Source organism: Pleurodeles waltl, chromosome 11 (genome assembly GCF_031143425.1).
Source record: "Pleurodeles waltl isolate 20211129_DDA chromosome 11, aPleWal1.hap1.20221129, whole genome shotgun sequence".
Taxonomy (NCBI): domain Eukaryota; kingdom Metazoa; phylum Chordata; class Amphibia; order Caudata; family Salamandridae; genus Pleurodeles; species Pleurodeles waltl.
Genome location: NC_090450.1, coordinates 627,459,173 through 627,486,753, shown reverse-complemented (window position 1 = coordinate 627,486,753; position 27,581 = coordinate 627,459,173).

The window sequence follows — 27,581 nt, the reverse complement described above, 5'->3', positions numbered from 1 at the left end:
CCTCTGTGCCCACCCCAACAGCAGGTACAGCTGCCACCCCCATACCAGCACCGCCCTCCCAGCAGCCCCTCAGCGTGTTTCCCGTGCCCGCTCACCCAGGAGGGTGGGCATCTCCTTCACCCCAGGCACCTCAGGCCCTGCCCCCGTCAGCCCTGCTGCCCTCATTGAGGAGGCTATTAACCTCCTGAGATCCCACACTGCTGGGCAGTCAGCCATACTGAATGCCATCCAGGGTGTCGAGAGGCATTTGCAACAAATAAATGCATACCTGGAGGGCATTCACACTGGTGTGGTGGCCCAACAGAGAGCATTTCAGGCTCTGGCCAACTCCTTGATGGCAGCCCTTGTACCTGTCTCTATCCTCCCCCCTCCAACTTCCTCTAACCAGACCCAATCCCCTCAACCCCAGCCTATCCCAAGCGCACCTTCAGACCAGCATTCACCCAAATCAACACACAGAAGTGGCTCAGGCAAACACAAGCACCGTTCTTCATCCAACAGGCACTCACACAAGCACCATCCCCATGCAGGCACACCAACATCCACTGCCTCCACTGTTTTGCCCTCCTCCTCGTTGTCCACCTCCCTCCCAGTAGCGTCTCCACTCACACCTGCATGCACTACATCCTCATCCACTACCTCCGTCACCAGCACGCCCATCACAACACACCCCTCATGGGCAGTCACCACCCCCACATCCATGCACACATCCTCTGTGTTCTCTCCCAGTGTGTCTGTAACCCCTCCTCCCAAAGTACACAAACGCAAGCACCCACCCACCAATCAGTCATCCACCGCACAAGAGCATCCAGCCCATGCACCTGCACCCAAACACAGCAGACAGACACCTCCCACAACCACTCCCTCTTCCACCACTCCCAAACCCTCTCCCTCCTCCCACCCCAGTGTGTCTCAGAAGCTTTTCCTGCAAACATTGACCTCTTCCTTACCCCTCCCCCCACGTGTTTCCCCTCAGGCCAGGGTGTCCAGAACCCAGGCCAGCACCTCAGCCACCAAGTCGATGTCCGCTGTGGTACCTGCAACTCACAGAGGCTCAAAGGGGGCACCCGTCAGTCCAGCCAGTGTGCCACCAACCACTGCAAAGGACAAATCCATTCTGCCACCTGCCAAGTTGAAGAGGAGGACAGCATGCAGCAAGGGCAAGGAGCACGAACCACCCAGAAAGGCCTCCTCCTCTAAAACTCCAGCTGCCAGAGCCAAGGTCACACCACCATCTACCAAGGTGAGGAAGGGGCAGAAAACACCAGGCAAGGCACTTCAGCCGTCGGAGGCTGCAGGTGAAGGCCTGGTGGCTACCAACACAACCGCCAGCCCCGCCACCTGCACCACGGCCAGCACCGCCAGCAGCCCCACCAGCTGCACTGCCACCTGCACCGCCACCTGCACCGGTGCTAGCACCTCTACTGTCAACAGCAGCAGTCCCAGTGGGCAGCCGTCCAAGGCTGCAGGAGAAGGGCTGGAGCCTCTCTCCATCACTGGCAGCCCCGCCACCTGCACCACCGCTAGCACCACCTCAGGCCCCACCGCAAGCACCGCCACCTGCACCACTGACAGTAGGACCACTACCAGCAGCAGCAGCCCCAGTGGGCAGCCATCCGAGGCTGCAGGAGAAGGGCTGGAGCGTCCTACCACCACTGGCAGCACCAACACCAGCACCGGCACTACCACCAGTTTGCAGCCTTAGCCGCTGCAGGATGGAGTCTAGCCCTGCCTCCATGGACTATCATGCTACCTGTTCCCTGCAAATCTCGTGCCTCAGACACCCAGGTAAGGGACTGTGAACTGCCACCCCCCAAGTGTTGCATCACTGGGCACAAGGCCCCCTTCAGAACCAGAGGAGAAAAAGGCATCCACTCACCCGATCCTTGGCAGGAAGAAGCACACTGGGCACAAGGCCCCCTGCAGAACCAGTGGCGAATGGCATCCACTCACCCTATCCTTGGCAGGATAAAGCACACTGTGCACAAAGCCCCCTCCAGAACCAGTGGACATATGCATCCACTCACCCTATCCTTGGCAGGATGAAGCACACTGGGCACAAAGCCCCCTCCAGAACCAGTGTAGAATGGCATCCACTCACCCTATCCTTGGCAGGATGAAGCACACAGGGCACAAAGCCCCCTCCAGAACCAGTGGATATATGCATCCTTGGCAGGAAGAAGCACACTGGGCACAAGGCCCCCTCCAAAACCAGTGGAGATATGCATCCACTCACCCTATCCTTGGCAGGATGAAACACACTGGGCACAAAGCCCCCTCAAGAACCAGTGGAGAATGGCATCCACTCACACTATCCTTGGCAGGATGAAGCACACTGGGCACAAAGCCCCCTCCAGGACCAGTGGAAGAATCCATCCACTTGTGAGACTGTGGCTTTGCACTCCCAAGGACCAAGCAGTGGGCAAACCACCTGCTTGAGAGACTTGTGAGACTGTGGCTTTGCACTCCCCAGGACCAAGCAGTGAGCATGGAGCCCCCTCAAGGAACAGTGGTATTATTCCATCTTCCGGCTGAGGTGCCACCCTTCCCCATCACCCTGAGGTGCCTGTGTGTTTACGACCTGATGCCCCTGCAGTGTTCTCTCCGTATTGAGGCGGGAGTCAAGTGTGGGCTTGGCCCATGATTTTTGGCCCAGTGGCCCACAGACATTTTGAATGGACAATGTACCGTCTTATGTACATATTGTATATTTTTGTATATACTGTTTTTCTATTTATTACGTATATCTGCCTATTTCTAAAATATCACTGTTTAACTCGATTCCTTTTGTCCTTGTGTTCTTCCAGAGGGTTATGGGGTGTAAATGTAATGTTGATGCATGTGTTTGTGTGTATGGTGTTGTGGGTGAGGGTGGGGGTGGGGGTGTTGCGTGTTGGGTGTGTGTGTGTCACTCTCTTTTTCCTCCCCCCCTCCCTTGTGTACTAGGTGCAGTACTCACCGTGCTCATCGCCGACACCTTTCGTATTCCTAGTAGATTCGGAGGTAGACCAGCAAGGGCAGGACGTGCAGCTCGTGCTCCATGGCATCCTGGTTCTTCGCTGAGTGTCGAGAGGTTAGAGGTTTCCCTTCAGAGTAGTGTTTCCGTCATGCTTTTGATGGCTTTGGTACCGCCCCAGAAAAGCTGGCTGATTGGCGGTGTTGTAATATTGTTGTAATGATATACCTATGTAATACTCCATATTTACCTATTATATAAACACTGTTTCTTACTTAGTTAATTAACTTAAAATACCACATGACTAAATCTTTACAGTTATTTTTATATTCCACTTGTATTTGTGAAATGGTACGCTCCTATGCTCTCCTTTAGAATGTTAGCTAATGGTACAACCAGGAGTGCACCTTAGAATGTTGATGTGAAGAGTACAGTAGGAGAAAAGAAGCTGTGAGTTGAGGAGGTGTTTTGCAAGGAGTCTGTACAATAAACCAGTCAACTACATCTACCGTTGTGAGTTATTACAGAAGAACTTTGGCGACGAGGATGGGATACTGCGCCCGGGCGGTGAAGACTCCTTGCCCCTGAATTGTTACAGCACCTCAGCAGCTTGTTCCATGCTCCTCTTATATAACCTGGAAGGTACAGTCGAAGTTACGCTCATGGTGACTGTTCATCATAGATTGATAGAGTGTCTGAGGAAATCAGAGTTTTGTGTGAGAATTTCCCTTTTTGATATGGGATTCTGAGCGGCGAAGTGGCAGGCACTACAAGGACTGTATCCTTGAGAGACAGACACGGTGACTCACACACTGAAATTTGGTGTGTTGTGGAGGTGAAGAAGGTGGCAATACAACCGGCACTTGTCTCAGGCAATACCGTATGTGAGAAGCAGTGTCAATTATCTTGTTTGCAAGCCTGGGGGTGAACTGTATTGAAGGCGTATTGTTCGGAGCAGCGGCTGAACTGAACTAGTGTCTGTAAACTCTAGCGCAGGTAGCGCCGTGTTCAACTTCTCCTCAGAACGCGTTCGGTTTGCTTTCAGCACCGACCTCCGTGATGCGGGCACTACTATTAGGAAGAAGCCGGGCTGGGAACGGAGCTGTGTCAACGCCAGCCATACGGGGGAGAGTGCTGTAATTGTCAACGCGCGCAGTTTTCGAGCGCGTTTGACCAGGTGCGCATACGCTGTGGGAAAACCTCTCACACAGTGAAGCGTGTCGTCAATAAACTGCATTCAACGAGGCGAGCGCGCTGTGTTCTATGTGTGTGCTGAAGGGCAAAGCGCCGTACTATTGAAGGTATAAACGTTTATGCGCAATAGTCACCGACCTATTTGGGGATGATATGAGACATTATCTTCACTTTATTGAACTTACCTGGTGAGGAGTTCCTGATCGAGTGGAACACGGTGCAATCCGAGTGCACATCGACGACGGGATATTACGTGGTAAAGAGTGTCTGGGTCTTCCCCAGTTGAACAGTGTTCAAAATAAGAGTCCTGACTGTAGGCTTCCAGAATATTTTCAAAATAAGAGTGAAAAAAAAAAAAAAAAAAAATGTATTTGTGAAATGGTACGCTCCTATGCTCTCCTTTAGAATGTTAGCTAATGGTACAACCAGGAGTGCACCTTAGAATGTTGATGTGATGTAAAGAGTACAGTAGGAGAAAAGAAGCTGTGAGTTAAGGAGGTGTTTTGCAAGGAGTCTGTACAATAAACCAGTCAACTACATCTACCGTTGTGAGTTATTACAGGCGGGCTGTGATGGGGTGGGCGGTACATTGTCTTCCGTCTGTCTTTTGGCGGTTACCGCCGCAGTGTTTGTTGCTAGCGCCGTGGCAGTCGAAGTGTTAAAGTGGCTCTCTGTGTTGGCGTTTTCCACCGTGGTCGTGATCCCATTTTTTTTTTTCGACGGTCTGTTGTTGGTATTACCGCTGCTTTAACACCGAACGCCAGGGTTGTAATGAGAGCCTTAGTCATCAGAAGAGGGATTGCTGAAGCAGGTGTCATAACTAGAAATAATTAATGAGTGTTTATGTGTTTTGAATAATTAATTTTGAAGAAAATGAATAAAGTGAAGAAAAATAATGCACACGTTTGAAAATGTGACCTCGGAGAATTGCCACCAATGTTCACGAAATGTACTAATTAATGATCAATACTTATGAAATATTGAAAATGTTTTAGATTAATGTAGTAATATGTCATATTAAGGGTTACGAAGTATGCTACAGCTTTATTTAATTTTAGGCCTTAACTTAGCAAGTGGCTTGGACTAGTTTTGCCAGTCCTCATGCGGAAGCTGTATTTCTTAATGTTTAATAAAATGCTGACAGTGAACTAAACTGTGAAATGTCCCTTGTCTTGTTAAAAGTGCTTAACTGAAGCTTTCTGTGAGAACCAACGGACAGGAGACGATGTTCCTAGTAATTTAACAAAATGTGTGTAATGTGTGGAAGATGTACTTTCCCAGGAGGCGAACAATGAAGACATTGACTGGAGAGGAAGACAGAACAAATTTGTTACCTGACAAGCCAGATGATGAGGACATCGTAAAGTGGACCAATTAACTTTGTGTGAAGAGCAAAATATTAGAATTAATAGATTTGGTGTAGAAATATTATTGGGTAATGTATGAATGTACAATTAATTGACCAATAGGGAATTAGGGGATAGTTTAGGTGACTTTGATATAACAACGTGACAGAGGAGAATTATTCAGATTTTAGGGAATTACTGCAATATTGAGAGAAGAAGAGACTTTAAAAGAGATTTGAGACTCTGTCATTGGGCTCATACTCTCTGACTGAGAGCCTGATGCTTTGCTGATCGATTGATGACCTGAGGACGAAGACTGATTCTGCTTGCTGACCCATATCGTGGATAGGTAGATATGACATTGTGACTAAATTGCATTTATATGCCTTTTCTTTCTAGGTACCAACTGCGCTGTCTTGATAGTTTCCTTAGCTAGATGGTTTTCTAAATTTGTGTTCTAAATTGTTTTGCATGAAGCCCAACATGCTGATTCTAATCTGGGTTAGATGAGGGTATTCACATAACGACTGACGAATTACAAGGACAAATGTTTGACGAGTTATCTTGCTGAATTCTATGTATCACATATCTTTATTGCAGCTGACTCTGCTTTTGATTTGCACTATTGCATTAGAATGTGTTGTGATTCAAGCTTTGATTAGTTTGCATTTCTTCCGTCATTTTGGTCAGCCAGTATTGTTCTTATATATGTTTCATTTGATTTTGAGATTAATCTACATGACTTTAACATTGTTAATATAAAGGAAATAAAAGTACTAAACTTTTACTAAAGGTGGGTTATTCATGACTGAAAGGTCATTGTGCATGATATTTACTGACTCCATTGATTATTGATTTTGACTAGTGATTATTGATTATTGATTATTACGTATTGATTATTGTTCATGTATTGGGGCTATGGCGAGAACATCTTAAGCGAGTCAAAAGGTTCATCGACCTATTCGCGGCCCCTTGTAAGTTTACTTATTAAGGTAAATCACGCTAACACATATACTTTGTTGTGTTTGCGAAAGAAGTACGTCAGTGGCATTTGCTGTAATGGAATAGAGTAGTTCCTTATTGTGATGGCAGAAACATGATAGAATGGTGATGCCACGTAGGCTTGCATTATTGTAATAAGACTACTGGATTTTGAGCAGCAAGATCGTCCACGGTGTGGGAGACTGAGTCTGACCCACTGTGGGTGACACCTGTCGCTCTAAATCCGGGTTGTGCTCCGGCTAACTAGCAGTGCCTCATCTCTACGAGGATAGGGATGATTGGGTAGCCGAGCACATGACATATTAGGCTTCTCAGGGAAGTCGTGGTCACTTAGGTCGCATCCAGTTCTATCATTCACAATTCAGTCTCAGATATAAATGACAAACAGAAGCAGTATATGTTTCAATGATTGGTTTAATAAAATGACTGCATCTTAGATAGCAAAGCGTGAGCTGCAAAAACCAGGATGACACAACATGACAGTATTAAAATGGTGACAAGGAGAGTGAAGCATAAGAATAACGCTATCATATTGTCACTAGGATCAATGGACTATTTCCTATCTAAGTCATAATCTGAGCACAGCATGTTAAGCTCTAATTCTGCCTTTCAGGTTCCCCCGGGAAGACATCAACACTGATACCTGGGCAAAGGCCTGTGGTCTGCGTTAGCATCTGTAGCGAAGAATTCAGCAATCAGCATGCAGTTGTGGTTCCCTGGCTGGAAAGTGTTTTTATAATAACACAGCTGATGTTCTGAGAAAATGTCCCTACGTAAGGATGTGTATTTTCTACGAATGTTGGAGACTAAACTTCTACCACGTTCACCGGCAATGTACCAAACTGTAGCCTTGAATGAAGCACAGAGTGATCAAGAATGTCTTGTTTGAGAACACAGTGCTTGGCTAAACAAAACAGTTAGATAGATGAAAAATAAAAGAAGACCGTAAAAATAGTTTTTGTAAAAATAACAATGCAAAGCCGAATAAAATATATCTAGGTTAAAGTGCACAGCGGCCTAGTGTGTTAAACTAACGTGCATGGAGCTATAACTAAAATGGCTACACAACAGTGAAACAAGTTGCTATAACTTTGAAAGCTTTCTGGACTTTTTGTCAAGCAATTGCTCAGTAAAAAAATCAAAGACTGAATATTGGAGGACTCTCCCTGCAGTAATCTGAAGTAGAATTTAATAAATTCAAGGAACTACTTTAACTCCACCATAGTCTATAGAACTTGCACATCTACGATGGCTTGACTCAAACACAGCAAATTATCTTTTACCAGAAGAAAACATCTGCTCATATTTCGGAATAAGTGACTAAATTTCAAGAATTATTGATAATGGTTTCAGAATTGTAAGGCAAAGAATGTATGCACAGGGCTCAACCGAAACGTTATGCTAATAATATAACTGCAGCAAACACTGAGACTAATAATGATTTTCTGAGTCTAAGATTGAGTTGGCAAATACAAGCTACATCATTCTCAATACCAATTAAAAATTGAAATGTGCCTAGTATCCCTGGCCTCAATCCACTATGGGGGACCAATTTGATGGCATTAACTCAGGATTATTCCCTCAATACATGATTGTGGCCCATTTCCAAGATGGAAGCCTCACATGACGATGGCCCCTACTCCCATTACTCCTTGTAACAAAAGAATTAGCTCAGCTGAAGGGAATGTCTTTTGGCAAAGAGTGTCATTCAGTCCTAAATGGTGCTGTCTATTGCTATTAAGGACCTCTGTAGTAGAAGAACTATAAAATTTGTGTTTTTCTTTTCAATTCTGTAAAGCATGTGGCTGCCCAAAGGCGTCCAAGCGCTATAGTATGCAAACAGCGCCATTCTGTGAGGGGCGAACTACCAACTGGGAGGTCAATGAGATGAATGAGTAAAGAGCCAAGTTTTTAGCTGCTTCCAGAACTGAAGTTCAGACTCCAAGGAGGGCAGCCAGTTCCACAGCTTAGCTGTATTGAACTAGAATGAATGGCCTCCTTTCCTGATTCTTTTAATAGAAGGAACAGTGGCGAAAGAGGCCTTAACTTAAACAAACGCAGGGACCTGATTGGCTCATATTGGGTTATAAGAGATTTACACAATATTTGTCCAGTGTTCATAAAGGCCCTACGTGCGATACAGAAAGATTTAAACCTGATCCTCTGTGTCACTGGGAGCAAATGCAGTGATTTAAGAGCAGTCTGGGCATACAAATGTCTGGGAACATCACAGAGTAGGCAGGCAGCAGCATTTTGCACCACTTGGAGTTTCCTTTGTCTGGATTTAGGCTCTCCCAAGTAAAGGGAATTTCCATAATCCAATTAAGAGAACACAAATGCCTGAATGGTTAATCTTTTGGATGAAAAAGGGAGAAGGTAAAGGACTTTCTTCAGTGATCTGAGGAGCCCTAACAGCTTGCTGCTAGTTTTGTAGCTTTAAGAGGTATGGTTGGGGCCTTACCCAACCAAATACCCAAACTCTTTACAGCAGGTTTAGGGACAGGTGGAAAGTCCAGGATATTAGACCATCCCAGGTGGAGCTGTGGTGAAGGAGGGTTACCAAGATTCAAATGGTCAGTCTTTTCCCCATTCAGCATTAAAGAAGATAATTTCATCCAATTGACCAGCTCTGAAAAGCATGGTCCTAATGTTGGTGCTGAAGGGGTCTGAGTATGACTGAGCGAAAAAAAAGAGATGGGTGTCATCAGCTTATGAAATGATCAAGAGACTGTGTGGAGTGAGGAGAATCTATACTAAAAGGAATAAAGAAATGGTCAGACCAAGTGACCAGAGAGAAAGACTGAGTTCTTCACCTACTTTCATTTGAAAAAATGTGATCAAGTAGGTGTCCTTCTCATGAGTAGGACCGGTTACTAATTGAGTCAGACCTATAGCAGAAAGACCTTGCATGAGAATAGCTGCTTGTGGGTCTGCATGGTCCTCAAAATGAAAATTATGATCACCTAAAAGAGTGAAAGTGGGTTTGGAACCAGTCAAGTTTGATACTGTCTTAGAAAGGGCATTGTTAGGAATGGGGTCTGTTGTTGGTAGTCAGTTTGTGCCCTGTTCAAATAGGGACCCTCACTCTAGTCGGGATATCCGCTTCGACAACCCCTGCTCACCCCCTTGGTAGCTTGGCACAAGAAGCATTGTGTAAAGCATTTGCACATAAAACACAGGGGTACAGTGAAAAGACTACAAAAGGACACCACATCAGTTTCAGAAAAATAGCCAATATTTATCAGTGTAAAACAAGACCAAAACGAGAAAAAATCCAACAAACAGTGCTAAAGATGTGAATTTTGTAAGATTTAACTTAAAAATACAGTTCTTGAAGTCGATAGCTCCACCTGGGGCTATCACAGCATCGTGAAAGCCAAAACCAACAGTTCAGCCCAGTTGTGGCATAGCGGGCCAGCTATGGTGTCGGGAAGACCCGCAAATAGTACCTTTGTATTTGCAGGGTGTTGTGCTCCTCGCAGTGAGCTCCGGCGAGCGGCATCACTGGTATCACATTGTCAGTTACAGAGTTAGTGCGGGGGTCGTCGGGCTCGTGAAGTCACACGTGTTGTGGATAGAACTCCAGACAGATGAATTCTGAAGCACTGTTATAAATGGCATCGGGGCTGCGGTGCGAAGCCGGATGATGCGACATGTGGTGCCCACAGGCCTGGTGCAGGCAGTGGCTCTGTGCGGCATCCAGCGGCATCGGTGAGACCAGCGCTGCGGTGTGAAGCAAGGCGGGGAAGTGAGACGTGCGGTGTCACCAGGTCACGGTACAGGCAACGTTGTTGCTGAAGCGCTGTCATGGATAGGCCCAAGTCAGTGGTGTGGTGCTGGACGGGCTGCTTGCGGCGTCCACGAGTCACGGTGCAGACAGGGACGTCTGTTGACAACACTGGAGTCGATGGTGCTTGCGTCGGTGGACCGGAGCTGCGGTGCGGGATGGGACGGTGCTTCGTGCTCCTCATGAGCGGTGTCCACAGGCCACGGGGCAGGCAGAGGCATCGGTGTCAGCAGGAGAAGCGGAGTCAGGGATGCCCAGGCTGTAGGGTGAGCAGGTGATGCCGGAGTGCGGGCCCACAGGTCATGGTGCAAGCAGAGGCTCAGTAAAGTCAACCGATGACAAAGTCATTGAGACCAGGGTCGTGGTGTGAAGTGGGGCAGTGCAGCTCCGTGTAGCATCAGCAGGTCACAGTGCAGGCTAGCAGCATCGTTGAAGGTGTCACAGTGGTTTTTCTCCTTGAACAGCACAAAACAAACAGTGCTGTAGGAAGTTGAAACTGAAATCTTTGATATCCCTGAGACTTCCAACAGGAGGCAAGCTCTACTCCAAGCCTTTGGAAAACTTTCTCAAGCAGGATACACAGCAAAGTTCACCCTTTGCTCTCTTTTAAGGCAGAAGCAGCAACTTCAGGCCAATCCAGCAAAACAACACAGAAAAGGGACAGTACTCTTCCTCCAGCTCCTCAACTCTTGTCCTTTGCAGAGGTTCCTCTTGACTCTAGAAAGATTCTAAAAGTCTGGTGTTTTGGGTCCTCTTCTTATACCCCTTTCTGCCTTTGAAGTTGGCAAACTTCAATGCAAAGTCTTAAGTGTTTGCAAGATCCTTACTTATCCAGGCCAGGCCCAAGACTCACACTAGGGAGTTGGAGACTGTATTGTGTGAGGGCAGGCACAGTCCTTTCAGGTGGAAGCGACCACTCCTCCCTCCACTCTAGCTCAGACAGATGGCTTATCAGGATATGCAGGCTACACCCCAGCTCCCTTTGTGTCACTGCCTAGAGGAGAGGAGTAAACAGCCCAACTATCAAACTGACCCAGACGGGGAGTCCACAAACAGGCAGAGTCACAGAATGGTTTAAGCAAGAAAATGCCTACTTTCTAAAAGTTGCATTTTCAAACTCACAATCCAAAAACCAACTTCACTAAAAGATGTATTTTTAAATTGTGAATTCAGAGACCCTAAGCTTCATATTCTATGTGCCCTCAAAGGGGATCTGCGCGTGATTTAAAGGCAGCCCCTTGTTAACCTATGAGAGAAAAAGGCCTTGCAACAGTGAAACCAGAGTTTGGTAGGATTTCACTGTTAAGACATGTAAAACACACCAGTACATGCCCTACCTTTTAAATACACTGCACCCTTCCTATGGGACTCCCTAGGGCCTACCTTAGGGGTGACTTACATGTACAAAAATGGGAGGATTGGGCCTGGCAAGTGGGTACACTTCCAGGTCCAATTGGCATTTTACAACTGCACACAGACACTGCAGTGGCAGGTCTGAGCTATGTTTACAGAGCTACTTATGTGCGTGGCACAACCATTGCTGTAGGATTTGATTTACAGGTCATGGGCATGCATAGTAGACCTTACTAGGGACTTATTAGTAAATCAGATATGCCAATCATATATAAAGCAATCGCCAATACAATTTACATATGGAGCACTTGCACTTTAGCACTGATCAGCAGTGGTAAAGGGCGTAGAGACAATAAACCAGCAAAAACAGAGTCCAGCATACCAAAAAAACAGAAGGTCAGAAGGAAAAAAGATAAGGGCCAAAAGATGCAGGTCTAACAGGACCAGGCTGATAGAGAAAATAGAGAGCTATGCAATCCCACGGTTTGTGCATATGTGTTACTAAAGTCATGCCCCAGAATGGAGACTTATTTGGAAATGGTTATCACTTACCAGCACCGGTTCTCCCTTATGAGATTCTGTTTAGATCTACTGCACTAGTTATTAGCTGAACCACAAGGGTGGAATACAGTAGTAAATTTGGGGCCATATAGCTGTGATAATTTATCATCCCAAGACAACATTCTTGTAGTAATTTTTTGCGGCTATTGTCGCCCATTAAGACAACTCTTTATACTGCCACTGTTAAAAGAGATGGGCTTTATACAAGAAGGGCCTAGCCTACTTTATGTGCAGATGCTAACAAGTGCATTAGTCTGTTTCAGTATGGTTGGATTTTTAGTGCGGGCATTGAGGTCTAGAAAGAGATGACCAGCCATAGTGGCTGGCTTATAGACTCATCTGAATTATTATAAAGAGTATGATTTGTATTTTATGTTTTGGCAGTACAGACTTGGGGGGTCATTACAACATTGGTGGTAAAAGGCGCTTACCGCCGTGCAGAAGACTGCCAACACACCGCCGCAACGGCAGAATTCCGCCACAGCTATTATGACCCACATCTCGGAATCCGCCGAAATTCAGACACCCACACAAGTCCGCCACAACAAAGGTCAGTGTTAAACTGGCGAAAACAAAACCTCCACCTCCACGCCAACAGAAACACACCCATGCTATTACGACCCACGAATCCACGCAGTGGTATTTCAGCCGCGGTATTCCATTGGCGGTACACACCGCCGCGCTCAAAATACACATACATCTCCAAAACACCGCCACATTGGACAATTCAAAATACACACACCTGACACACATACAAACACCACTCCCACACACCCAACACAATATAAAACACACACCTACATCACCCACAAACCCCTACGACCAAAAAATAGAGACGAAGGCCAGAGAGAGAGCACAGAATAGACAACCCCACCACACAGAGGCACACAACACCATCATCCACACAACATCCACGCACAAAACACCACACACCACTACACATCACCACACTCATCAACACATACACCACCCCACACATCACCTACACCACCCCATGGCACGCCAAAGACACCCCCGGTTTTCCGAGGAGGAGCTCAGGGTCATGGTGGAGGAAATCCTACTGGTAGAGCCACAGCTATCTGGCTCACAGGTGCAGCACACATCCATAGCCAGGAAGATGGAGCTATGGCGCAGAATCGTCGACAGGGTCAACCCTGTGGGACAGCATCCAAGAAATCGGGAGGACATCATGTCAAAGCCCAGCTCACCTGAGTCCTTGTTCAGTTCTGATGGAGGTTGAAGACAATCCGACCCCACCCTGAAACTGCTTGTTCCAGCACACTAGTTTTTAAAACAGTGCACTAAGAACAGAAGCTCAAGGGAAGGGGGGAAGTGGATAAAATAAAATAAAGAGACAACACCGTTCTTGCGTTTCCACGGTTGAAGTGCTGCACAAATCTGCGGCCCTCTCTGACTTCTGTAGAAACTGGTGCCTAATGAAACATAAACAAAGAACAGATAAGTACAACCTATTCCTAACTGGGTTCCTGACTATCCCTTTATTTATTAAAAATGTTCTTCTAAAAGTACCTCTTGGATCCTGGTCTCTAGTTTCCAGGTTTGGAATGTGTTACTGCTCTGGGATGTGCTTTCTATTACTCTAAAGCTTCTAAAACATTAAACAAATACCATTATCAGAATTACCAATATCAAACATTCATCTTAATATAACTAAAGCCTAAATTCCCAATAGCAGACTCACTTTTCCCATATTTCCAGAATCTTTTATAAAACAAATACTGTACTTTTACGTCAAAATACAGCATGTAATTTGTGCAAGTCCTTGATTTACTGTTTGCCTTGCTGTTAATGGTTTCCACGGTTCGATTCTTAAAAGTTCCATAAAAAAAATAGGTTTGCTTCGCAAAGTTCCGCAAAGTATTCTTGTAACAAAGAGTTTGAATCACAATGTTCGTGGTAGGTATCTTGTTTCAAATTGTGTATACACGAATCCAGAAATTGTTGTCAAAAGTTCTTTCAAGTAATAAAGGTTTTGCACTTACTTGTTGCTGGCAAGAGATACTGATCAGTCTAACCTTGTGTTCTTTCTCTTTTGCAGGTTGCTTGTAGGAGAGAGGCTGAGGCAAGGAGGAACCGGAAACCGGAAGAAGGAAGAGCCAGCAGCTGCGCCCATTGAAGCCAATGAAAGTCTGTAGAGAGCAGGAGTGCCAGCGCCGAGGGATCTGTCCTCAGGTAAGCGGGAGATAGACGAGCACAAGCACTGGGTGAGGCTCGGGGGCTGTCTTTTATAGACAGGGCTGGGTGTGGTCCTCACATGCTGCACATGTTCTTGAAAGGTGTGCAGAGCTGGGTGTGGTTTGAAGAGCTGGGTGTGGTCCTCACATGCTGCACATGTTCTTGAAAGGTGTGCAGAGTTTCAGTTATTATGCAAGTGAGTTAAATTAACACATGGCCTAGAGAGGAGTGTTTTAAAGAAGCCTTGGTAAAAGCAAGGCCCAATGTGTAAACAAAACAGCACATTAAACAACATACACAGAAGCCTAGAGGGGGGGGGGAAGGTGAGATAACAAGAAAGGCTTTCAATAGTAAGTTTAAAAGGGAGCTATTACAGAACCCACTAGTGCAGTGAGAGGGGACATGCTCTTTGCTGTGCACAAACCCTAACACATCAGGAAGAGGTGGAACGACCTTTGGGGGAAGGTGCGTTCAGCGGTCTCCAGGCACAACATCGCGGTTCAGCGGACTGGCGGCGGACCCCCACGTCCACCCCCACAACTAACAACATGGGAGGAGCAAGTCTTGACCTCCATGCATCCAGATGGCCTCGGAGGAGTCGGTAGAGGAATGGACACTGGTAAGTCAAATCTTAACTATCATATCCCCCACCCTACCTGCATGCCATCACACACCCCCACCCTCACCCCCTCCCCTATCACTCCAACTCCTCACTAATGTACTAATAACACAAACCACCCATCTCTACACCAAGCCCTGCATGACATAACAAGGCATGGACACCCATCACCAAAGCATGCTCACTGCACATACCCACTACACCCCCCCAAACATCATCACACAAGCCCCCCCACAGGAATGCTTGCACTGGTGTACACGGGGAGCCACCCATTAAACACCACGACACACACACATGCAATAATCATGCACTTATGCCCCTGCAGGATCACGAAGGACCGTCACCACACCGGAGGGTCCAGACAATTCCACTCCACCCACAGTAGAGGCCCACAGTGACGATAGCAGCTCTGCCCTACTGGATCCTGATGACCAGCCCGGACCATCGTGGGCCTTGGGAAAGTCGGTTCCCCTTGAACAGGCACAGCCCAATACTGACCTTCCACCCTCTGGTAACACCAGCACAGCACCCACCCAGCGGGCCCATACCTCCCTACCCAGGACACATCAATCAGCTGTGTGTCCACCACTACAGGGAACCCAGGATAACCCACCACCCCAACAACAACAGGGACCTGGGGGCAGTGGTAGTGGGCACACCGTCCAGGGGACGGAGGCACAGGAACACCGGGGAACTGGGAGGGCTGCTGTGCGACAGGGGGCGGACAGGCCAAGGGAACCCACTCTCCACGAGGCCCTCTCCTCCATCATGGGAGAAAACCACCACACCCAGGAGACGATGGCGACAGTCCTGGACAAGTTTCAGGACACCCAGCGCCTGCAGGACGAACAGTATTTAGGGTTCAGGGAGGAGCTCAGGACCATCAGCTCCGTCCTGGGCACCATCGTAGGGGTGCTCAAGGACATACAGCAAACCTTGAGGGACACCGTGGCACTCCAAGGGGCCCCTGACACTAGCATGGACGATGAACTGCCCACCACCTCCGCCGGCGCTAGTGGACAGGACGCCCCACCACAGGACCACCACACCAGCACCCCACCCCCTGCAGACGGACAACCACCACGCAAGCGGTCCCTGAGATCCAGGAACAGGACAGAGCAAGATGGCAAGACCCCCGCCAGGAAATGAGACCACCCTAATTGTCCTCCCACTGTCCCACTTTGTTACCCTGTCCATACTTTAACTGCCCCAGCTCCACTTCCTTTGCCCATATGGCCAGTGCACTTGTGTGACCAATGGACTGGACTCTGCCATGGACATTCCTCCACCGTCCCCCATAACCATAGCACAACACCCCTCCATTTTTTAGCACTTCAATAAACACCCTTGAACCACAAAAACATCTGGAGTCAGTCTGTGATTTGGTGAAATGTATTATCAATGACAGTGTCAAAATGTGTTTCTAGTTGTAAAGCCAACATACCTATGTCACACATCACAAGTCCTTGAAGGATTTAAGCAGATAACACACGTTGGTAACCACACCTGTGAAACCGTAATGGAAAGGTACAACTCAATTACCAAATAATGCTATGAAATTACACACAGGATAGAGGAAGACGTGTGATAGTGAATGTAATGGTAAAAATGAAAATGTTGTCACCTGTGTGTCACTGGAAATATTGCTGTATGACTGACTCCCTGTTGCCGTTGTCTTCTTTCTCAGCTCCCTCCTCATCACTGTCCACAGGCTCCACAGGCTCCACAGGCTCCACAGCTGCCACAACACCGTCATCTGGACCATCCTCCTGCAGAAAAGGCACCTGGCGTCGCAAAGCAAGTTTGTGAAGCATCGAGCAGGCGATGATGATCTGGCACACCTTCTTCGGTGAGTAGAATAGGGAACCACCTGTCATATGGAGGCACCGGAACCTGGCCTTCAGGAGGCCAAAGGTGCGTTCGATCACCCTCCTAGTCCGTCCATGGGCCTCATTGTAGCGTTCCTCTGCCCTGGTCCTGGGATTCCTCACTGGGGTCAGTAGCCAGGACAGGTTGGGGTAACCAGAGTCCTCTAATAGCCACACACGGTGCCTCTGGAGTTGACCCATCATATAAGGGACGCTGCTATTCCGCAGAATATAGGCGTCATGCACTGAGCCAGGGAACATAGCATTTACCTGGGAGATGTACTGGTCTGCCAAACATACCATCTGTACATTCATTGAATGATAACTCTTCCGGTTCCTGTACACCTGTTCAGTCCTGTGGGGGAGGACCAGAGCCACATGGGTCCCATCAATGGCACCTATGATGTTGGGGATATGTCCAAGGGCATAGAAGTCACCTTTCACTGTAGTCAAATCCTCCACCTCAGGGAAAATGATGTCTCTCCTTACGTGTTTCAGCAGGGCAGCCAACACTCTGGACAACACGTTGGAAAACATAGGCTGGGACATCCCTGATGCCATGGCCACTGTTGTCTGAAAAGACCCACTTGCAAGGAAATGGAGCACTGACAGCACCTGAACGTCAGGGGGGATACCAGTGGGATTGCAGATTGGTGACATCAGGTCAGGCTCCAACTGGGTATATAGTTCCTGGATAGTGGCACGGTCAAACCTGTAGGTGATGATTAAATGTCGCTCCTCCATTGTCAACAGGTCCACCAGCGGTCGTTACACCGGAGGATTCCGCCATCTTCTCAATTGTCCCACTTGACGGTGCCTAGGAAGGACAACAGCGACCACAGAATCAACAAATTTCCAGGTATGTACCCACAGATACACAGAACACAACACCATACACAAAACCATTTATGTATGTGTGTTGAGTGTAGGCCTAGCTATGTGTAACGCAGAAGTAAATGAAGCCATGTGGGCCCCTGAAATGGCGGTTGCCTGACCTCTAAACTGGGACAATGGTATTGTGAGGTAACTGCGCTGGCGTTGCACACCGTCGCGGTAGGCGGTGGTAGACCGCGGCGCAATGCAGCATTGGTTAACATTGGACCCTATGGGTCCCAGGAGCCAATGAACTAGTGCACCGGCGTTGATGATACGCACCGCCGCGGATGTCACCCCCGCCGACGTCACCGCTATTTTCTAACTATTCAATCACTCGATACCTGACCTTCGACAGGAGAGGACCTGCACTGCAAGTGCTGCTGTGACCTCGGTCTGGAAGCGACGCTGGCTGCTGCGTCTGGGGAAAGGGCCCCTGCCTTCACTGCTCAGGAGTTGGAGAAACTAGTAGACGGGGTCCTCCCCCAGTACACACTACTCTACGGTCCTCCAGACCAACAGGTAAGTACACAGGGCACGTTGTATGGGCTAGGCCTGGGTGGAGAGGGCTGGTTGTAAGAGGGAAGGGGGCAGAGTTTAGGGAACATGAATGCATGTGAATGCATGTGCCACATGGCAAGGGTAGGGAGGGGGACACTTACATCGATGGTGCAGTTGGTAATGACTTCTATTCTTCCCTTGTGCATGTCATGTAGGTCAGCGCCCACCAGAAGAAGGACATTTGGCGTGCCATCGTCAAGGAAGTCCGGACCCTGGGGGCCCACCAGAGACGGGGCACCCACTGCCGGAAAAGATGAGAGGACATTCGCCGCTGTAGCAAGAAGACGGCGGAGGCTCAGCTGGGGATGGCCTCCCAACGTGGGAGGGGTGCCCGTCGCACCATGACCCCCCTGATGTTCCGGATCCTGGCGGTGTCCTACCCTGAGTTGGATGGGCGCTTGAGGGCATCACAGCAGACACAAGGGGGGGAGTACACTATCATTCTGGGGACTTTGCGCGCAGTTGAGGGGTCTAGGTGTGGGAGGAGGGCTGTGGGTTTCCCTAGGCCAGGGCGACTTCCATAGGCTAGGCCCCTCCGTAATGCAGGCCATGTGGCACTCCACCGCAGTAGAGTGCCAAGTACAGGTATAGATGCCCCTGTGGCATCTATGTGTGCAGATGTCCACCATAGCCGTGTAGTCCAGATCCCAGGAATTGCATCTGTAGAGGCCAGGAGCACGGCGTAGTGCAGGGGGCTGCTGTGTCTGTATTGTCCGCCAACGGTAGCGGTATGCCATGCACTCAACCTGTCTTTCTTCTGTCGTCCCCCCCCCCCTTTTTGTGCTCTCCCTGTTCTTTTGTGCATCAGCATCATCAGGCGGAGGTACAGTGGCACCGGAGCACGAGGGAGCTGCATCCCACATGGTCACGGAGGGCCACACCACAGACTCAGAATGCACCAGTGGGACGGAGGGCGAGGGGAGCTTCACATCAGCCACAGGATCACCAACCAGCGACACGGACTCGTCCGCCGATGGGAGCTCCCTTGTGGTGGTGGCACCATCTGTGCCCCACACTTCTACAGGTACAGCCGCCACCTCCCATACCAGCACCGCCCTCCCAGCAGCCCCTCAGCCTTCGCCCCGTTCCTGCTCACCCAGGAGGGTGGGCATCACCTTCACCCCAGGCACCTCAGGCCCTGCCCCAGTCACCCCTGCTGCCCTCAGTGAGGAGGCCATTGACCTCCTCAGCTCACTCACTGTTGGGCAGTCTACCATTGTGAATGCCATCCAGGGTGTAGAAAGGCAGTTGCAACAGGGTCATGCATTCCTGGAGGGCATTCATTCTGGTCAGGCTGCCCTTCAGCGAACCCTGCAATCTCTGGCCTCAGCACTGATGGCAGCCATTGTCCTTGTGTCTAGCCTCCCTCCTCCAACTTCCTCCACCCAGATCCAATCCCCTGTACCCCAGCCCATCCCAAGCACACCATCAGGCCAGCATGCACACACCTCAACACACAAAAGTGGCTCTGGCAAACATAGGCACCACACATCCCACAGGCACTCACAAAAGCATCACCCACATACAGACACAGCAACATCCACTGCCTCCACTGTGTGCCCCTTCTCATCGTCTCCCTCCTCCCTCCCAGTGTTGTCTACACTCTCACCTGCATGCACTACATCTACAGGCACTAGGACTCCCACCAGAACACCCAGCACCCCACCCCGCTCACCTGCACTCACCACCCCCACTCCCATTTACACGTCCCCTGTGTCCTCTCCCAGTGTGTCTTTGACGCCCCCTCCCAAAGTACACAAACGCGGGCACCCGCACACCCAACATCCATCCACCTCACGACAGCCTCCAGTACCTGCACCTGCACCCAAAACACCTAAAGTGACACCTCCTACAACCACCTCCTCTTCCTCCACTCCCAGACCCCCTCCAGCTACCCATCCCAGTGTTCGTCAGAAACTGTCCCTCTGCAAAGCTGACCTTTTTGCCCCCCCCTCCAATTCATCAGTCCTGTCGTAGCGCCTCAGCCAAGAAGCCTCCAGTACCAGTGGTGCGTGTTCAAGGTGTGTGGAGTGCACCGGCCACCAGGGCAGGCAGTGTGACATGGAGCCAAGGCACTGCCAGTCCACCACCTGTAAAGGCTCTGAAGTTGGAAAGTGGCCAACGGGACCGGCTGAAGGCTCCTGGAGGTAAAACAACTCACAGGGGTCCCAGGGGGATTTCAGAGTCAGCTGTGACTCCTCCAAAGGTGGGGAAGGTCCAGAAGAAGTCTACACAGCCTGGTGTGAGCATCACAGGTGAGAAGGGCGGCATCCTTCCCGGCGGACGGGACGCCACCGCCAGCACCGTCGTCACTGGTCCGGACACCACTGCCAGAGTCATTGCCCAGGAGGGCACAAGTATCGTCACTGGTCAGGAGACCACCGCCAGAGTCATTGCCCAGGAGGGCACAAGAATTGTCACTGGTCAGGAGACCACCGCCAGAGTCATTGCCCAGGAGGGCCCCGGCAGCCACAGCCCCGCTGGGCAATGAGGGACCGTCATGCCACACACCAATGGCCAGTCCAGAGCCCGCCATGGCAAAGCACCGCTGAACAGTCCAGAGACCGCCATTGCAAAGCACCGCTGAACAGTCCAGAGACCGCCATGGCAAAGCACCGCTGAACAGTCCAGAGCTCGCCATGGCAAAGCACCGCTGAACAGTCCAGAGCCCGCCATGGCAAAGCACCGCTGAACAGTCCAGAGCCCGCCATGGCAAAGCACCGCTGAACAGTCCAGAGCCCGCCATGGCAAAGCACCGCTGAACAGTCCAGAGACCGCCATGGCAAAGCACCGCTGAACAGTCCAGAGACCGCCATGGCAAAGCACCGCTGAACAGTCCAGAGCCCGCCATGGCAAAGCACCGCTGAACAGTCCAGAGACCGCCATGGCAAAGCACTGCTGAACAGTCCAGGGCCCGCCATGGCAAAGCACCGCTGAACAGGGCATGCACCGCTGAACAGGGCAAGCACCGCATAAGAAGGAAAAAGACCGCCACATCAGGCATCGTTATCCCATGTGCAGCTGGGACTGTGACGGGACAGGAACTGTCACGGGGAGACTAATCAAGTCGGGGCACCATTCCCCCTCCAGAACCAGTGGAGAGATCCATCCATTACCTCTGTCCTTCACAGAATGAAACACTCTGGGCACCAGTCCCCCTCCAGAACCAGTGGAGGCTGTTATGTACTTGTGAGACTGTGGCTTTGCACTCCCCAGGATGGAACAGTGGGCAAACCACCCACTGTAGAGACTTGTGAGACTGTGGCTTTGCACTCCCCAGGATGGAACAGTGGGCAAATCACCCACTGTAGTGACTTGTGAGACTGTGGCTTTGCACTCCCCAGGATACATCAATGGGCATGGAGCCCCGTCATGGATGTGGCGTGGTGCTGTAATCCGGCTGAGGTACCCCCCCTTACCCTTCCCCCTGAGGTGCCTGTTGTTTTTCTCTCTGATGCCCCGGCCCTGGGTTGTTACTGTGTTGTTTGTAAATGCACTGGTGTGTGTGTTGTAATATGCGAGGGTGGGGGTGGGGGTGGGGGTGTTGCGTGTGTGCCCCCCTGACTTTTGCCTCCCCCTCCCCTATGTCGTAGGTGCAGTAGTCACCGTTGTCTTCGCCGCCGCCGCCGCTGGTCTTCGTAGATGAGTAGGAAGAGAAGGGCAGGTAGGATTTGTAATTCCAGCTCCATGGTGTCCTCCTTCCTCGTGGGATGTGTTAAGGTGAGCGTTTTCCCATTGCAGAAACTGTTTCCGCCGTGTTTTCATCCACGGTGAATCCGCCCCGGAAAAGGTGGCGGATTGGCGGGTTGTGATACTATGGGCGGTACTTTGTCTTCCGCCTGTCTGTTGGCGGTGACCGCCGCGCTGCTTGTCTGTACCGCCGTGACGGTCGGAGTGTTAAAGCGGCTGTCTGTGTTGGCGGTTTCCTCCACGGTCATAATTCCCTTTTTTTGTCCGCCGGCCTGTTTGCGGTATTACCGCACCTTTAACACCGTCCGCCAGGGTTGTAATAACCCCCTTGGTGTTTATTTAAGGTTTTTACTGTCGATTGTTAACTTGTATAAAGTGATTATGCTTCTAGAATACCTTATTCTGCTACTACTATCTTTGTCTTTTATGATTTTAATTCTTTTAATAAAGAATAATTGACTGACTGCTTATTCATAATAATCTTTAGCTTACTCTCGAATGTGGTTTATACCCTAGGCAGGTTGCATTAAAAGTACTATTTTATGTTTACACTTTGACATTGTTGTTAAATATTGAAGAAGCATATAATATGTAGTGTATTGTCCTTTTCCTCCCTTTTGAAAATTAACTTTTAGGGATCTATGTTTGCTTTGCACTGCTGACACTGCAATGGGTGTAGATAGCGTTCCTGTGCTCTTTCACAATGCAAATTAATTGGTTTGTATGTAGTTGCGAAGAAAATGATTATTACAGTGTTTCCTTTTTAGGTTCTTACTTAAGGTTCAGTGTGGAGATCTGTTTTTGAGATAAATATTTATTTTATTATGACACCAATGCGATGCTGATTTTATCACCGATATGACGAAAGCTGATTAACGAATTCGTGACCATAACTCCTCTCTGAGATTGTTATTATGGAGCTCGTGGCATCCAGAGCTCTGGTGGGCTGGCAGAGAAGATTTGCAATTATTTTAGTACATAGTAGAGGTAGGTTGCACCAGAGGTGAAAGTAGGTGCTATTTTGTTTTAGTTTAATATTTTCCCAAGTTCAGCACTGTGTGCAGAGCTGTAGACAACTTTAGAAGTGGGAGTTCCTAATTACAACGGGTGCTCAGATATAGGCCCTGTGCTTGTTATATCATTATACTCAAGTAACACTTCACTTATGAGTCTCTAAACGGCTGAAACCATTATGGCTCGTATTCCCTGATGGAGAACAAGGTGGGTTGAGCTCGCATCAGACACTGAAAATTCAAGACTTATGTGGTGCTGCAACCGGTTATGCAGAAATGCTGTAGCCGAGAAGTGTTGTTAGTGTCTGATTAAAAGTACAGCAATCATTTCCAGAAGTACTGGTATTATTGTTAGGAAGAACAGCAGCAGGTGCATCCAAAATTGAGGGTTCTATTTTGAGAGTAGTGAAATGGGTGCCAAATGCAGATTTCAATGTCATTCTATTGGCTTGGCGTGATATAGTAAGTTTCAGACACAATGTTAGCAGTATCCTCCAATTTCTACAAGCATGTTTCCCACTTCTAGTAAGGTTAGTAGTCTCCCTTGCTTTTAGATGCACAATACTGAAAGCTGGAGTTTCAACTCAGCCTAACAAGTTCATTTCTTTTCAAGCATGGCTAAGTGAGTAGTGCAGTGGTACTAACCTTGTGGTCCCGGGACCCCTTTGGGTCCACAAAACCTCCTCAGGGGGTCAGTGACTCCTTAGAAAATTGACCTATCTTACCAGATTAACACAGTGTGTGTAAATAAAGTAGCTAAGTGTACAAACATTTGAAAACATACTGTGAGTGTCAAGGAATTTGAAACTGGAAGCTAAACATTAAGTTAGTATCCTCAAATTGGTTCATGGGACAGCGCAGGTGCATCAAACAGAATATAGTATGGACATTGTGTGGCTTCGATTGAATTTAGAAAAGCTCCAACCTTCCTATTAAAATTGAAAAATGTTTTTTATTTATTTTCTTTGATTGCAAATTAAATAAAATGTGTTATTGTTTCTGTATGTGTTTGATGGAATGCTTTTTTCTGTATTTATAGTGTATTGTTTTGTGGTTCAAATCATCAACAATGTTTAAGCCCAGGTCCCCGGCTTCAAGTAATGACTCAGTGAGGGGCACAAATTCCAATAGTGATTCAGTGGGGGTCCACAGAAATCAAAAGTTTGGCAACCACTGGACTAGTGTGACCCACTACGAAGTGTCTATGCAGTAGGCCTTGTGCATGTAAAAGAGAAGATAATATTTGTTTTTCTTGGTCACTTCAGCACCAAAAAAGATCACCACCATGCATTCAGAAGCAAAGACAAAGGCCAAAAGAGAGAACATGCTAATATCAACGACAGAATATCGAGGGACAAAATATTGAAAGGCATGTGTGTACAGGGCAGTAAAGATTTACTATGCTTACCTCCACATCCAGGTACCTTGAAGATCTATGCATGACATAGGTAGAGAAATTTGGAATTATGTATAGAAAATCTAGACTTACTTGCCTGAGGACATTTTGCTTTTGATATTCTGCCCTCAATATTGAGTCCAAATTATATTGTTGATATGATATTCATGAGGGCACACCCCAAAGACTCCAAACCCTCTCAAAATTCCTTTAAATCCCATCATTTTGTACACATAAAGGTATAACTAAATAAAATAAAAGTTGTCTAAGTGTCTGTGGTAGGCTTTGGCGGTAAGAAAGGGCTGAGTCTGGGTATTTATGTATGAAAAACCAATATTTTATTTTCCTTTCTAATTTAGAGACAGTCCAGTATCCTTTATATGTTCCTTGTAGATCTTGGGGTTGGCTTTCTGTTCTCTGTTAATTGTTGTCCTTTTCTTTTTTTCTTTTCCCCTCCTCTAGGTCGGCTATTGTCTGGTTCTGGATGCTCCCGAGCATTTACCGGAAAACAAAACAGAGAACGTGAAGGTGAGTTTGTGGGGTGGTTCTGGGGTTGTCTTAGAGGTATAGGTGGGAAGGGATCTTTCAGAGGGGGGTGAGGGAACCCACTGTGAGGGTGATGGGAGCTGATTGTTGTGCCACGTTCTGTCAGTGTGTCTGTTATTTTTCTCAGTGACCCACAAACAGAGAGAGATTAGTATCCCTTCCCCAATGGTTTGGTGCTGTACCCCTTTTTCCCTCTCCTGCCTCCCCTGTTCCCTTCCCCTGTGCCCTATTATGTTGTGGCTTCCCGCGTCCCCAGGAGAGACCGTACCTTGGAAAGCCACGACCCTCCTGGGTCGTGGCGGGTTCCTCGGGTGTTCGGTTCCTTTATTTCCCTGGAATCGGCGCTGGTCTTCTATGCTCCTCGGGAGAGTCGACAATCGTCCTGCTCCTCCGTCTCCTCGTCTCTGGGTCCGTCTTCTCCCCTCCGCTCCGTGGCGTCCTGCGCGTCCTCCACGTAGTCTCTCTGCTCTTTTGCTGCCAGCATCCACAAGTCTGTCACCGTTGCGTCCGACAGCGTTCCCATGTTACCATGGGAACGCGGAAGTGACGTGAGGGAGCCGGCCGAAGGGTGCCGGTCCACGGAGGTAGGAGACGCGGTCACGGAGACCCGTCTACACACCCCATCCCATGATCGGTCCTGGTCGAGGACCAAAGAGGAGGAGGGGAACCGGGACAGGTAATCGGCGGGGCCCTGCTGAGAACCCGGGACATGGCGCACCTGGAAAGTAAAAGGTTGGAGCTCAAGGGACCACCTCAATACTCTGGAATTGAAGTCCTTGTGGGAGGCAAGCCAAGTAAGAGGAGCGTGGTCAGTGTAAAGCACAAACGGTGTGCCCAAAAGGTAGTATTGTAAGTTCTCTACAGCCCATTTAATGGCTAAACACTCTTTAGTGGGGTAGTGGCATTCACGTGGAAGAAGTTTCCTGCTTATAAAGACAACTGGGTGGTCAAGGCCCTCCTCGTCGGGTTGAGTGGGCACTGCCCCGAGACCGATGTTAGAAGCGTCAGTATAAAGGTGGAAAGGTCTAGAGAAATCAGGACATTGTAACACTGGATCAGTGGTAAGGGATTTCTTTAACTGGTCAAAACTACTATTCTGAGGCTCTGAAAACGGGGCCAATGTGTTGGGACGGTGTTTGGCCAGTAGGTCAGTAAGAGGGGCAGCAATAGTAGAGTATCTGGGTATAAACCTGCGGTAATAGCCTACCAACCCTAAAAAGGATCGCAGGTCTTTCTTGGTTTTTGGTGGTTGGACTTGCATTATGGCCTCAATTTTATTTTTTTGAGGTTGAAGGGTCCCATTGCCGAACATATAGACTAGATAGGATATTTTTGTATTCCCCAATACGCATTTGTTTGGATTAGCCGTTAGCCCGGCTTCCGCCAGCGCAGTGAACACCTGGTTGAGATGCATGAGGTGATTCAGCCAGGTGTCGCTATAAATGACAATGTCATCTAAATAGGCTGCTGTGAAGTTTTGAAAGGGTTTTAACAGTCGGTCCATCAAGCGTTGGAAGGTAGCAGGGGCTCCGTGGAGACCGAAGGGTAAAACTGTGAACTGATATAGGCCTGATTGTGTGGAGAACGCTGTTTTTTCCTTGTCTTCAGGAGCAAGGGGGATTTGCCAGTACCCCTTTGTTAGATCAAGTGTCGACAGATATTTAGCTTTCCCTAATTTTTCTAAGACGTCATCAACTCGAGGGATAGGATACGTGTCAAATAGCGATATCTCATTGAGTTTGCGAAGTCGATACAAAACCGGACGGACCCGTCGGGTTTTGGAACGAGAACTACTGGAGAACTCCAAGGACTAACAGAGGGTTCAATTACCCCCAAGGCTATCATCTTCTCTATTTCTTCCTCAATTACATGTTTCCGGGCTTCGGGTATACGATAGGGTCGGAGGCGGATAGTCTGTTCTTCAGGTGTTTTTGTTTTGTGATGGATCAATGTGGTTCTTCCAGGTGTTTCAGAAAAGAAATGTGAGTGTTGTTTTAAGAGTGCGGACAGTTGTCCCTTCTCAGTTTCGGTTAGAGAACTGTTTATACAGGGATTTCCCTCCGGCTGTTGTTTTTCCAAGGGAAATAGTTCTAAATCCATCTCTCTGCATGGCGAGATAAAGCATTCGTTAGCTAGTCGAGTATCTAACCCTTTTGCTGATTCCCATTTTTTTAAGAGGTTTATATGGTAGATTTGGGTTCTTTTAGGGTGCGTACTTAACTCTATGAGGTAAGTGACGGGAGAGACCGCTCTAATAACTCTATAGGGTCCCTGCCATCTAGCCAATAGTTTCTGCTCAGACGTTGGTCGCATTATAAGGACTTGATCATTCGGGAGAAATGTTCTTAACTTACTCCCTTTGTCGTAATAGTCTTTTTGATGGTTTTTTGCCTTCTCTAGATGTCGACGGACATCTTCCCATAGGTTTTGTAATTGGGTTTTTAAATTGTGAACATATTCTAACAATGGTTTCCCTTCCTCTTCTTCCTCTTCCCATGTTTCTGCTGCCATGTCCAGAAGACAACTCGGTTGTCTTCCAAAGACCAATTCGAACGGGCTATGACCCGTAGAGGACTGTTCGTGTGTCCGGATGGCATAAAGAACCAGGGGTAACTTCTGA